Source organism: Dermacentor silvarum, chromosome 8 (genome assembly GCF_013339745.2).
Source record: "Dermacentor silvarum isolate Dsil-2018 chromosome 8, BIME_Dsil_1.4, whole genome shotgun sequence".
Taxonomy (NCBI): Eukaryota; Metazoa; Arthropoda; class Arachnida; order Ixodida; family Ixodidae; genus Dermacentor; species Dermacentor silvarum.
In genome coordinates this window covers 114,305,763-114,319,177 of record NC_051161.1, presented here as the reverse complement: position 1 = coordinate 114,319,177, position 13,415 = coordinate 114,305,763, and the positions used below count along the sequence as shown (strand labels likewise).

General features: G+C 46.6%; 1 pseudogene; it reads left to right on the top strand.

Moving 5' to 3' along the window:
- LOC119462355 (glutamate receptor ionotropic, kainate 2-like) overlaps positions 1 to 12,918 on the top strand; it is a 109,718-nt pseudogene extending 96,800 nt beyond the window's left edge.
- The last annotated feature ends 497 nt before the right edge of the window (positions 12,919 to 13,415 follow it).

The following is a 13,415-nucleotide window of genomic DNA, read 5'->3' as shown; positions in this document are numbered from 1 at the left end:
GAGCATCTCTTGAATTACTTGTACTCCGGCCGTCATAGTTGTATAACTTTCTGCGAAGTCATGTTTTGCATGACATGTTGCGCGATCACCTTATTAAAACTTACGCAAGCAATCTGAACTGATCTAAACTGGCAAATAAGACACTCGAACTCAAACGAGCGCAAATAAATAACGTAACTTCCTTGGCACTTTGTGTGCGACAAGAAACAAAGGCGCACATATAAATTTTTGATGTCTGGTTTTCGTTTCGGTTTATTTGACCCTCTCAGATCGTAATGAAACGCACCATTGTGGTGAGAATAATGGGGTAAAGCTGTCTCCGCTGCTTGACTAGGATTGCCACTGACAGGGGGGTCTGATACAGGGATGCAGTAGGGGTGGAGGTTGGGGAGGGGTATCATCGCAAGAAATAAAATACCACCGCAAGGAGGGGGGAGGGGCTCAATGCGCACTCAATATGGGGTCAGCACAGAAGGGCCTGCACGTTTGCAAGGAGAGGGGATCCTATGGACGCCTCTGGATAATGTAGTGCTCCCAGGTCACAAAGGAAGCCACAAAAGAGACGGTGCAGGATAATTGGTACTATAGATAACACAAACTATACAACTACGAATATAAATGCTTCTGATCACTAAGTCCCAAGGGAAAGATCACAAACCTCACTCGATATGGAGATGCGGAAACGATTCGCCATGTTCTTTGTCAGTGCCCACAATACAGTGTGCAGAGACAATCGCTCTCCGTCATGCTGAAACAGTTGGACGACCAGCCGTTATCCCAAGAAAGAATTCTGCAACATCGACGCGACTCAACATCGTATCAGAAGGCCGTGCAAGCGCTCCTGCGGTTCCTGAAGTCCACTGGCTTGTGTGAACGCCTGTGATTGGAACGCCTCCTTTGTTACCTATGCCTGTGTTTTTTTGTGTGTGTGTGTTTTTTCGCTCTCTCTTTCTCTTTGCACTCTCTCCAAGTCCTTTATCCCCCACCCCAGTGTGGGGTAGCAACCCGAAACTGACTTCTGGTTAACCTCCCCGCCTTTTCTCTCTCGCTTGCTCTCTCTCTCTCTCTCACTCGAGACACAATTTCATAGAAATATTTCTACTGTAAGACACACAAATTCTGATCCATTAGTTCGATCTTATTGAAAACGCTGGGTAGCGAATATTGCATCAGTTATCGCTATTCTTTATTTTAGAGCATAAAACACGTGAATACAATGTTTAATAAGCCTGCAAAAGCATTCATATATTTGAGTGGGACTGGGCAATTGGATGACTGCAATGACGTAAGTCATTTTCGCGCTGCTACTAGCAATAGGAACAGCACGGAATGTAGGAACACAAAATAGTTTTCGCGACAACAAAAAGCAAACTGATATCCGTGGAAGCATCGCCGCTTCTAAGCAGATATCTTCATAATCTCACGATATCACGGTGCAATGCTTTCCCGTTTACCGTAATAGCGCTAAAGGCCCCGTGTCGCAAAAAAAAAAAAAAATCGGGTGTCGGCGTAGGTGTAGGCGTCACCGAAAAATCATCGCGAACCACTCCGACCACGCAGGCTCTCCGCGTAGGGCGGACTCGTTAGTGAACTAATTGAATTTTTAAAAGCAAATGCATCAGAAAAATCGTAAAGTGCGACTTACCCACGACCTACAGACATGATGGCGTCGGAGTGTAATCTAAACATTGTGGGCGTTTATTACGCACGTCTTCTTCATTTGTATATCATCATCATCATCCTATGTTGCTCGATCCTCATCTTCAGTTCTGTGTGCTCATCATCATCGGGTGTGTGCCTTCGCTGGTTCGCTGCCGAGTACTCGGGCCGAATAAACGTCGTGCCAACAGAGACGTCATAAGCGGTGGAGGTGCGGGGTACTTGATGGCAAGGGCATTAAAGTGACTGATCTAATGCCTTTCAGAATTTGGCGTACTTTTTCGGACTCTGACATAGATGAACTAACACGGCGGCAAAGCGCAAGCGGCGGCCTCAACGTAGCTCTAGGCGCTATAGACTGAACGGGCAGAGGACTGAGGATCGAAGGAGCTACCTCTTCGAAGACGGAGGGTTGCACGCGCGCAGAGCAGGTCAAGACGCCAGTTCATCCCTGATGATGTCACGCAAGGCCGTGCTAGAAGGTGCACTGGGGCACACCGACGGTGACGGCAAGCCCATAGATTGTAATTCTTCGCGTATCATAGCTCGTATCATGACACGCAGATGTGTGTCCGCCGTAAAACAATAGTGGCCAACGTCCGGCTGAAGGCGAACAAACTCAAGTTCATCCAGGCGCTTTGACATTATACGAGAAAACATAATTCGCTTACGCGGAAACGCAAACACAGACGCTTTTTCCAGCATTTCTTCCATTCATACAGCGGAGCGCGCCGGTTGGTCCCTTGAATAAACACCATCCAGATGGCGCTCGCCTCTTCGGCAGCCGCACGCTGACTCGAAGTTGGAGAAAAAATAAAGCATCAGTTGGCCGGGAAGCCTGACAAGCAGTCAGGAATCTTTGAATGCTATCGCGTTGCGCTCTTGAAGGCAAAGCTTAAGCGTCCTTCGAATTTTCTTGTGTTCGTTTCAATTCGCTGTTCCTCTTTTGCATACCATGTGCTCCAAACTAGTAGAAATTTCATGTGTGTCCAATTCAATTATTCCGGCAGAATGCACCTTATGTCATGCTCAAGAAATTCCGCGCACAAGCTTCAAGGAAACGACCGTTTCGAAGGATTCTGCATGGACTTGCTCCGAGAAATATCTGTGTTTCTGGGCTTCCGCTACCAGCTGAGGCTTGTCAGGGATGGTGCTTACGGAGCCCAAGACTCCCAAGGGCACTGGAATGGCATGATGCGCGAGCTCATCGACAAGGTAAGTTGGGTGACGAAGCATGACCAAAGTTGCAAATGAAATGTGCGTCATTACGTCATACCGCCCAATGTCACAAACCTGTCGACGTTCAGAAGCCTCGTTGAGATAACTTAATGAGTACGTGCTCGAAAGTATTAATGTGACACAGAAAATGGCGGAATTTTGCTTTCCGCTTTAGGAGAAGCTGCCTACCAATTTTGTGCAGCGAAACTTTTCCTGTTTTAGAAGCGCCGCAAGAAAACCCTTGGCGGTCAAGAAAGTTCCTCCAGTTACAGGTTGCTTTTATTGAATAAACTTTGGATGATATGCAACACAAATACCACGTGCAGAACAAGCCACAAGATTTAAGCGTAAGAGGAGCTTGCTAGTATGAGAGATCCCCTGGCTAGCTGTAGTTGGTGATTTCCATCCTTTCGTTCACTGGAAAAATTTATCAAAAACTTCTTCGTTGCTGCTTTGAAATCTTAATGACAGCCCGTAACACATAATTTTATCAGCGTTAAGAACTGTTTGACGTGATAGTGCTTGCATGGAATGTTATACAGACGATTCTTTCTGCCAGGATCTGAAAAAAAAATGCTGCTGCATTTTACTGTCTCAGCGTTATGAATCCCTAGTGCTGTCTTTTCTGAAGGAAGAGAAAGAGAATATTTTGTTCCTGCTGCTTCTAGATTCCGCGCAATGTTCTACAGCATACAATGCCTACGTGAATTTTCGACCTGCGGTTTCATTCTAGGAGGCTGACCTGGCGATCGGCGACTTGACCATCACATCACAGCGCGAGCAGGCCGTTGACTTTACTATGCCATTCATGACCTTAGGCGTCAGCATACTTTACAAGAATACAGAGCAGAAACGTTCGCTTCTGTTCTTCCTGTCTCCGCTCTCATCGGATGTGTGGCTGTGTGTGGCAGCAGCGTGCATTCTCGTCAGTGTCGTGCTGTGTTGCGTTGCGCATGCTCAGAGTGCGGAGTGGACTAGAAGTCGTGCCGTTTCGCGGTTTTCTAGCTGCTGCTGCCAGAAGAACATAACGCGCAGCGGCGACAAATGGTACCGTAGAACGGAGAGGGGCCATGCTGCGCTCGACATCATCAAGGGACAGGAAAGAATGGATTTCTCAGAACACCAAGAAGAGAGGATGTTTTGGGACGGAAAGGGAAGTAGCGGCCTACACACAGTGAAAAGTGACTTCACTCTGCTAAACAGCTTGTGGTTCACAATAAGCGCCATCATGCGCCAGGGGTGCGATAAGTCGCCAAGGTGAGTCGAGGAACGTTTATTTGTTTTTGCACCTTCTCTGCATGCTTTTTCTTATAGCTTTAGACTTTGTTTATTTTTCTCCTAATCTAACTTATTGCCTTTTTGCAAGAAATATAAAAACAAAATTGGAGGAGAGGCAGCGAGGTCAACCAGATGCAAGTCCGGTTTGCTGCCTTACGCTGAGGAAAGGGGTTAAGGGATGAAAAGGAAAGAAATAAAGAACGAATAAAGGAAGAACGCTGAGGGTGTGGCTCCGTCCGGAGGTGCACATCGAAATAACAGTCGCTAACTGAAATAGGACACGTATCGCTTTGTGGACTTGTGATGCAAGTGGTCATGGTCCAAGTATTTTTGTCACCGGGAGTGGCCTTGAATAAAGGTGATCAAAGGTGCCCAGTAGAATACACTGGTCGTCACAGTGGAGACAGATGAAGAGGACATGTTCGATAGCGTTTTCACACTCGCAGCTGCCGCACGAACGTGCGCCTTTCATCCCAGTCAGTAAAATCAAGCTCTCTGTAAATGCCAGACCCAGCCAGACAAGTAACACAGAAATGTTGCATCGCAGTGAGAGGCTTTGCGGTAGCTGGAGCGTCATGCAAGAGTCGACAATACGTAGGTGACAGTTCGAGGGATGGGGAGAGTTGCAGAGAGCCAGAGTGGCATTACATGCCCGTGATTCGAATTCGCTAGAAAGGTTCATTGTGTGGCAGCTTTGGGTGAAGCACTTTTCTCTATAATTTTTTAATGAACGGCACAACGCAACAAAAGAAAGAAAATCATGAAGTCTTCCTAATTGATCATTTCAGAGCAAGAAGAAGAAACACTTCATCGATGAAAGGTTGAATTGATGCGCAGTCGGACATCTTTCCTCTATACATGCCTAGTGGATGTATCCAAGACAGGTGTCAGATAGTCTCCAGTATAAACATTAACCATGTAGGGACTGTCATATGTTCAGCCCGCAAACACCGATACTCCACGCCGTAAGTCATTGTACTCGCATGTGCTACTGTAACGCTTGGAAAGTTGATCTTTGTGATCAGCTTCGTGTATGCCTAGTTCAAAACTGTGTGCACCGAAGAGGAGTTACATGTTTTTGTTTCTGCTTTCTTGCATAGTACACTTAAACGAATATTTCTTTATTTAGTTTCGCAACGTACACTGACGTATAAGAAAATGAAGGTGATGGAAACTACGGTGTGGCCTGCTATTGAACAACATATTGTTCGGTGACCAAAGTGTAGCGTCATAATTTTCATCAGGCATCACCAGCAGTCATCATCGCGCCGCGCATCTCGTGGAACTCAAGTCAGGAGCAGTACACGCGCTTTCGTTCTCGATCCGGCTGCTCGCCGCAGTCCGCCATTCAGCTGGCCACTCCGCCTTCAAAAATAAATGCACGGACGGTGGCGTGCCTCGTCGGCTGCCGTCGTGTCATCTTCGTACACAGAGAATCGCGATGTGAGTAAAAGGAAACGCATTGCTAAATCTGTCAGCTTAACAAAGAACAAATGCGAGGAAAAAGAGGGCTGCCATAATTATTTATTCCACCGAAAATCATTCAATATACTCAGCATTATTCAATGACCTTAGCTTTGGCTAGGTTATGGTTATACTTACAGAAGCTATGCATGAACACCAACGCCAACACGCCGTTGTGAAGTGGCACCAAAGTGACGTTGCTGTTGAAATATGCAACACCCAAGAGTTCTTTTTTAAATATCAACCACTTACACCGAAGAAAGGGGAAGCAGAGAGTATTTAGCTATAATTAACGACTTGTGTAAAGGCATATTTACGCTGTTCCACAATAGTATTATTCCTGCGATTATGCATATTCCACAAATTTTCACTCATTCTATGCCCTATTCTCATGACTTGGCTTCGTTGGGATAATGTTCAATAACATAGCAAATACTGCAGGTCGCCGTCAACACGCATCATCACGGCGACTTGGTGGATGTTCTCGTTCGTGCTGGTATCTTCGTACACGGCGAACCTGGCGTCATTCCTGACTCGAGAGAGGCTTCAGTCGCCCATCGAGAGCGCCGAAGACTTGGCTAAGCAGTCCGCTGTGCGCTACGGTTGCGTTCGATCTGGATCGACGCACACTTTATTCAAGGTATGGCACAGACATTACTGAGTTGACTAAATATGTGTTGGGCCTGAGGTGGCATTTTCGCTGAAACTGTGCGCAACCTACTTAAAGCAGCCGCAGCCACGGTTATCGTGACTACCATCACCAAAGCCATTATCATTTGTCATACTATTTCATGCTCACTGTATCACACATATGCGTCTCCCTGCGAACCCCTATTGTCATTGTTTCAACTTCGCCAGCCGTACCGCAAATTTTCCATAGAAAAGAGTGATGTGGCCTTTTCATGAATATCTGGAGTTGTTTGTCTGGCTAAAATCCTCGAATGCTACGGCACGGGTTGCGTGAAAAAGATGATATGCACAGTAATGACGCGTAGGCATGAATGATACATACATCCACAGCCATCTGCACACACTCGCCTGTCTATAAAATCTTACTAGCACCCTGAAGCAGGGGAATCTTTAGGGCACAACTGCACATCTTAAAAACAGTGAGGTCCAATATCATATTCTCAGGGAGCCCCACATGCCACATTTTAGTGGGAAATGTAGAACGTTTGGCTTGCGGAAAGCTAGTCTGTATTTGGCAACATCGCATTCAGAGCTATCAGCAACGTGTCTTGTAATGTAATGCATTAGGTCGCCTCCCGCATGCGGCCCGAGGAGCTTATGTGGTTCAGTCCTACTTGATGGCACAGAGAGAACTGGAAATCTTAACGCCCACAGATGCAGATTAAAACGACAAATATGACAAAGTAATTGACTTCTCTGTACGAAGTTCAGCTAGAACAATTTTAAGCATATGTAGCGTAGGTGCATTTCATGACAAAAGAAAACATCAAATTTTACTGCCTTCAATCTTAACGCGTCCTGGAATAGCTTGCACAATAGCGTTAAAGCGATGTGGACTTTACCAAGGTGCAAATGCGTTAGAGGTGAATGAAAGCCTGAAGATATTCTGGTTTCTTATTTAATAAGAAAAAAAGGTACTCGATTGTATTCAGGGAATATTTTATTTATTTTCTTGTGTTCTCCCGCAACCTTGCGCCTCAGGAGTCGAGACACGAGACGTACGAGATGATGTGGCACGCCATGAAGGATGACTTGGTGTCTTCTAACGACGAGGGCATTGAGCGCGTTGAAAGCGGTGGCTACGCCTTCCTCATGGAGTCTACCAGCGTCGAGTACGTCGTACGGAGACGATGCAAGCTCAAGCAGATTGGGGGTCTGCTGGAATCCAAAGGCTATGGCATTGCCACACCGACCGGTCAGTCTTGTGCACCAATCTCACCGTCTCTCTGTAATGCTATACTTTATTATAAAATGGAAGTGGCTAGCGACACACAGGAGTCGCAAAAAAGTTATTGCACCTTGCCTGGAGATCTCGACGCATAATATTTGTGTGTAATGTTAACTGTCATACCTGTGAAATCCAACACTTTTGCACGGCTCTAAATTACGCATTATATGAACCATTCGCGTCCTTTAGAGCTCAACTAGCTCGCCAACAATAATTGCCATCTATCTTGCCTGCTTTTGCCTTTTTTTTAAAGCCGAACTTCCGGTGCATTCAGCCCAATAACGATACGTAGACATCAGCGTGACACGCGTGCTTGAGAGAAAGGTTCTATAGGCGCGCGGCACTCAACAAAGGAAGTGCACTAAAGACAGATGACTAATGTACAAGATAGTCCCTAACGGCTGTTAGTTTTTTTTTATTTGAAGTGTAATTGTAAAAATTGTTGTTGAATCCGACGCATGACCAATAACGGGCACAATAGCAGGCACATTAACAGGAATTCTCCTGCAGAGGAAAATTATAATGTGCACAGATTTTAAGTCAGCTATACATAAAGAACCTGTTCTAACTTGCAGGAAACAGCTAAATTTTAATTCAAGCGAAATAGATATCTGTTTTGTACAGCGGCAGGTCCTCATCAACGGAATGTTCTTGAGCTACTTAAAAAACCTACTTTAAGATAATTAGGATATAGAGCAACCTCCATGAAGTATTTCAGATTTGAAATGAAACTGGCAGCGTCACAAAAGGCTCCCAACAGCAGACGTTCTTGATACGAAAACTTACAGACAACGACGTTGATATTAGTGCTGCTCGCGGGAGGCTACACGTGACTGAGAAATTGCAGGTCATCTGCATGACATCTTTGAAGCTGCGGTGTCAGCAGTTATCCGCAGCGTGCTGAAAAATTTTGCAGAGGGCGTGCTCGAGTTGCGTCAAAATTTCAGACCGCCATGCGCATGTTCCGTCTGTTTAAGTACTTTCACGGCGAAGCTGTTAAGGGCTCACTCTTCGATGGTCGCGTCCGGATGTAGAAAAAAAAAGCTCTCATTGGCCGCATGCTGTATGTGCGAGTGAAAGCATGCGAGGGCGAGGAACGCGAGCTTTCACGGGGAGCGAACGCACGGCGGAGAGCAAACGCGAACTTCCCAGTGGAAGGGGAGCGGTGGGCGAGGAGGGCATCGAGGCACCCTAGACTATGCGTGTGCGTTCCCACTCTCCCATGGTGGCGCATGCGCGCAGCCCTGCCGCCTGTGCCGCCGACTCTCTCTGGGCTCTCGCCCGCCTCTCCCCTAACAGTGTCGACAACGGCGTTTTGCCGTTCCGTCACGTAGACATCGCGCTAGCGCTCTTATCAGTTGCCCATGGCCCGGCCGCGTGCCGTTCGTTCGGAGGAACAACGCAACGCGTGACGAGGAACTGACGACTCAATCTCCCACGTGAAAGGAGGACAGTGGGAAGGCAACGCAGGAGGGAGGGGTTGCGGCTTCTGCTCTGCTAGCAACTTGTACTTTGCTAGGCGCCGGGCGGTCGTGCGCACCGTATCTTCAAAGCGATCTGCAACACGGCTCCTACCTTTGTTTGCGCTGTGCTTTCGCCGCTCAGTTTCTGTTGAAGCCATGACCGCATGAACTTTCGCCTGCTGCTGCTGGCGCGCTTGCTCACGCCAGCGTTTTGACAGCGGTTGTGTGCGGTCACACAAACAATGCGCAGAACTGTTGTCGACGGCGGCGGCGTTTTGCCCGCGTTTGCACCGAACGCGCGCGGCGTTGTGACGTGTTTATGAACAACGTGCCAACTTTTGCCGTACACCCAATGGCGGTGTACCGTAGCGATCATAAGGCCATGAATCATGTGGTCGCTACATAAATGAAAACTACCGCATCGTATGTATTTCTCATTCTTTATTAGTTCAAATAACCAATTACAGCATCACATCTAAGTAGTCATAATTGGAAATGCATAATTCCCACCATAGTACAGCTTCGCTGGTCTTCCATCTCCACCCCAGTGGAAGGGCTGACAGTTTTTAAAAGCTGCGAACCAGAAAATTATACAAGTAACAGCCCTGCAGTTTTGCTGAAACTGCTTCTGTAGTATATTATACTAATCGTTTTGCCATTGTTAGCGAAATAAAAATGTCTTTAGTGTCGACGATTACCCTATAATATGTTTAGTTACATGCCAGAGGAAAGCTGCGAATCGCATTATGTCCCTTAAGTACACAAACAAAACGCTACTGAATATATATATATATATATATATATATATATATATATATACGTATTGTTAGCTATTGTAATAACTCTAAGGCGATATCTCCCGCTAGAATTTTGTACAGTGCTCTAGTATCTAGGAAACATCACCTTCAGCATCTTTCAACTTCCTACTGGTTAGGTAGTCAGTTTGATACATCCCCATGTACGCAATTCATGTGGTATACGGATGCCCACCAAATAACTCGGAACGCCGGACCGGTGGCCTTTCGCCGGCGGAGTCCGCCGGTGAAAAAGTAGTGCCAGGGTCCGCGCTTGCGCGGTCTCCCTAGCCAGCTCGCCTCGCTCCCGAGTGCATCTAAATAGGTGTTGCCTTGCTCCAAAAGAATAGTGTTGACTGCATTTAGCGTTGTCACAGGGGGGTTGTCCGGATGCGGTCTCTGAAACGCTGTGTGCGCGCGTGTGCACGCGATGGAGCATAAGCGCTCGTGCGTCCGCGTTAATGGGCATCGACACCTTTTAAAGCGAAAGGCTTAACTATATTCGTCGCTGAATGTCACCATCGTCGACAACACTTGCGGTAGCAAAAATCAGAAAGCGGCATACACCTCTACCGTTAAATAAAGCATGTTAAAGGCAATTTAGCACCAAGCAGCTAAAGCAATTAAGATTAATTCAAGAGTCCCAAATACTAAATAAAAGTAATTAGGGTAATTAACAAGACCAATACACAGACATCATACGACACCTTTATTAAAGCGTGCCAAAGTGAATTACTAAGTAACTAAGAATAATTACGAGAAATTAAAGGTAATTAAGGCTTGCGAACAGCAACAGAGATTACTTATCATTTCGAGACTCCGTGACAAGACAGGTCACGTAAAATTACAACTAATTAAGAGTTCCAAAGAGCAGCAGGTACTAATTAGGATCAATTAAAGACTTCGTAACAGCAAGTAAGAAAGCAATTAAACCTAATTACCAATATTATTTATTATTGCGATAGCAATTATATGGACACTCCAAAGCAGATTTCTGCCGTCGGCGTCGCCGTCGCCGTCGCCGTCGCCGTCGCCGTGAGGTTCCGTATGACGTCAATGGAGATGAAATCGTCGCCGCGCGCCGCCGAACGCTGTAGGTGCGAGTGAAAGGGCGCGAGGGACGCGCGCTTTCACGGGGAGTGAACGCACGGCGGAGAACAAACGCGCGTTCTGTGCCGTGCTCCCTTAAGGGCTGCAGAAGTAGGCGTCTCTTTCCTCCTTTACAATCACCATATATGTAGAGCAAACGCGCCTTCTTCTGACGCACGAAAGGCCGTGGGGGGGGGGGGGGGAGGGAAGGGAGGGAAGGGACGTTTAGCTGCGGCACCAAGTACCTATTTATATCAGAGGCTCCGGCAACAGTCACCAACGCCGCACGCATTTTGTGCGAACGTGGGCAAAACGCCGATGGCGTCGACAACAGTTCTGCGTGTTGCCGGTGCTGCTGCATGTCCAAGTTTATACAGCTGATAAAGCTACTATCATTACTCCGTATGGCTCTCTACATATTTGCTATCGCAATTGATGCTTCGCCTTTCAGGTGAAACTGCGACAACTTTTTTAATTAATTAACCAACATAAATAAGCAAGCAATCGCAAATGAACTCTGCACTAAATGCCGGGCGAACTAAAGCTTTCGCCGTCAAAGTCGCCTTATCAATCGACGTGGGACCCCACCGAACTTTTTTTTTTCATACGAATTGAACTCACATAGCTGGACAACCCCTTCATTAGCAACGTATCACCACATTGAACAAAAAATTGAATGTTTGCGCCAACCAACGCAGACACGCGATCAAATGTTAGAGTACTCCCTACTAAAACTGCAGCGAAGCGGCCAGATTTCGTAAATGAATAGAGCACTATGCTATCTTCATTGTGACTGCGAAGCATGGAATAGACTTTCATTATAGTGCCGCATGCATAAAATTAATTCCTGTGCATGAAATTGGCGTGTTGGAATACGTCGCATGATGTCATTTTGGAAACTTTTATTACTGCACGCAGTCATCCTTGTTAAATGAGCCGTCGTGTTACAGTCGAAGTTATGATCGTATTCCCAAGTAGTAAATGCGGCTTGTAATATAATTGCACAAGTACTAAAATACTACAGAGCACATCTCGCCCACATGAAAAATAAGCTATGAATTCAGGGTTGCTTTAGGCGAAATAATTGACACAGATATGCAAGACTTTAGGTATAATTAAAAGTGGCGCATGGAGAGCTTACTGGTCACCACTCAGTTATGAACACTCACAGATTCCATCCACACAAGCTATCCAGAAACCATGACTCTCTCTTAGAATGAATACACATTCCGACTAGAATACGCCGCAAGGATTACGCGTGCGTTTAGTGATTATGCAGCATAGCGTGTTAGCACGCTGTAGCCTACAGGCCCCGATCCCCCCCACCTCCCCCCCAGATGTGTTGTTGCAGCGCTAAGAGGGACAAACCGCAAGTTTCTTGACGCAAGGCAACGCCTTTCTAGATGCACTAGGGAGCCAGGCTTGCTTGCTAGGGATGCCGCGCACGCGCAGACCAAGGCTGTAGTTTTCCGCGGGTGTGCTCCGCCCACGAGCGGCCACCGGTCTGGCGTTCCGAGTTACTTTGTGGGCACCTGTACTTTTCCAGTGTTCAGCGTGTGAAAATGCTAGGCTGATAGTAGACGTTGGTCCTAAGATTTTATTATATTCACTTCAATAAAAAAAAAACATGTATTGTTTCATTCTCGCAGGATCTCCGTACCGCAACCTTCTTTCGTCGACCATACTGCGGCTGCAAGAGCGTGGTACCCTTCAGAAACTCAAGGACCGTTGGTGGAGAGTACGGGACCCGATGAAGCGCTGTCCAGAGGAGACGGGCGAGTCTAGGACAGGTTCAGCTAGCGAACTGGGTCTGCCAAAAGTCGGTGGCGTGTTCGTAGTTCTTCTAGCAGGTCTCGGTCTGGCCTGCCTCATCGCTTTCGCAGAGTTATTCTGCAAGGCACGATGGGGACGCAGTTCATGGAGTGCATGAGCCTTATAGACTGCTACCCTTGGCTATAGGCAAGCAAAAAAAAACAGGTGATTCGTCAGCGCTTCGATTGGCTTGTATACCGGTTCCTGTGTAATCGCTGGTTGTATGGCGAATAAAGTGTGTTTTATAATAAGATTATGTATTTATGTTTTTATTCTAACTTTGTACCATGTTTGCGTGGCCGACGGCGTGTGTTGAGAATTTGGGTCAAGTTAACCTTGGTGTGGCAATATTCTTAATAATGGAAACATACAAATGTCACATCGCTCCGCCCTAATTAATTTTTTTATTTGCTTGGGTGGATTTGTGTTTTTAATGCTTTAACATTTTATTTTGTACGCCTATTGTTCGCAATAGGTTTTGACATAGGAGAGAGTTATATATAGCGTGTACGGTATTCCGCTAAGCGCAATCAGATCAGGCGGCAATAGTGGGTGAGCGGGGCGCAAAAGTTAGTCGCCTGCACTGTGCCCCCCAGCCACCTGTTGGCGCAGAACTCAACCAGACAAACCCGGACGTTTTTCTGCAGTTATCAAGTGTATTATACTTCGCTGATGGTGTAAGTTTTCGGCAGCGGCCTAATCGTTAACACGATTACGCCG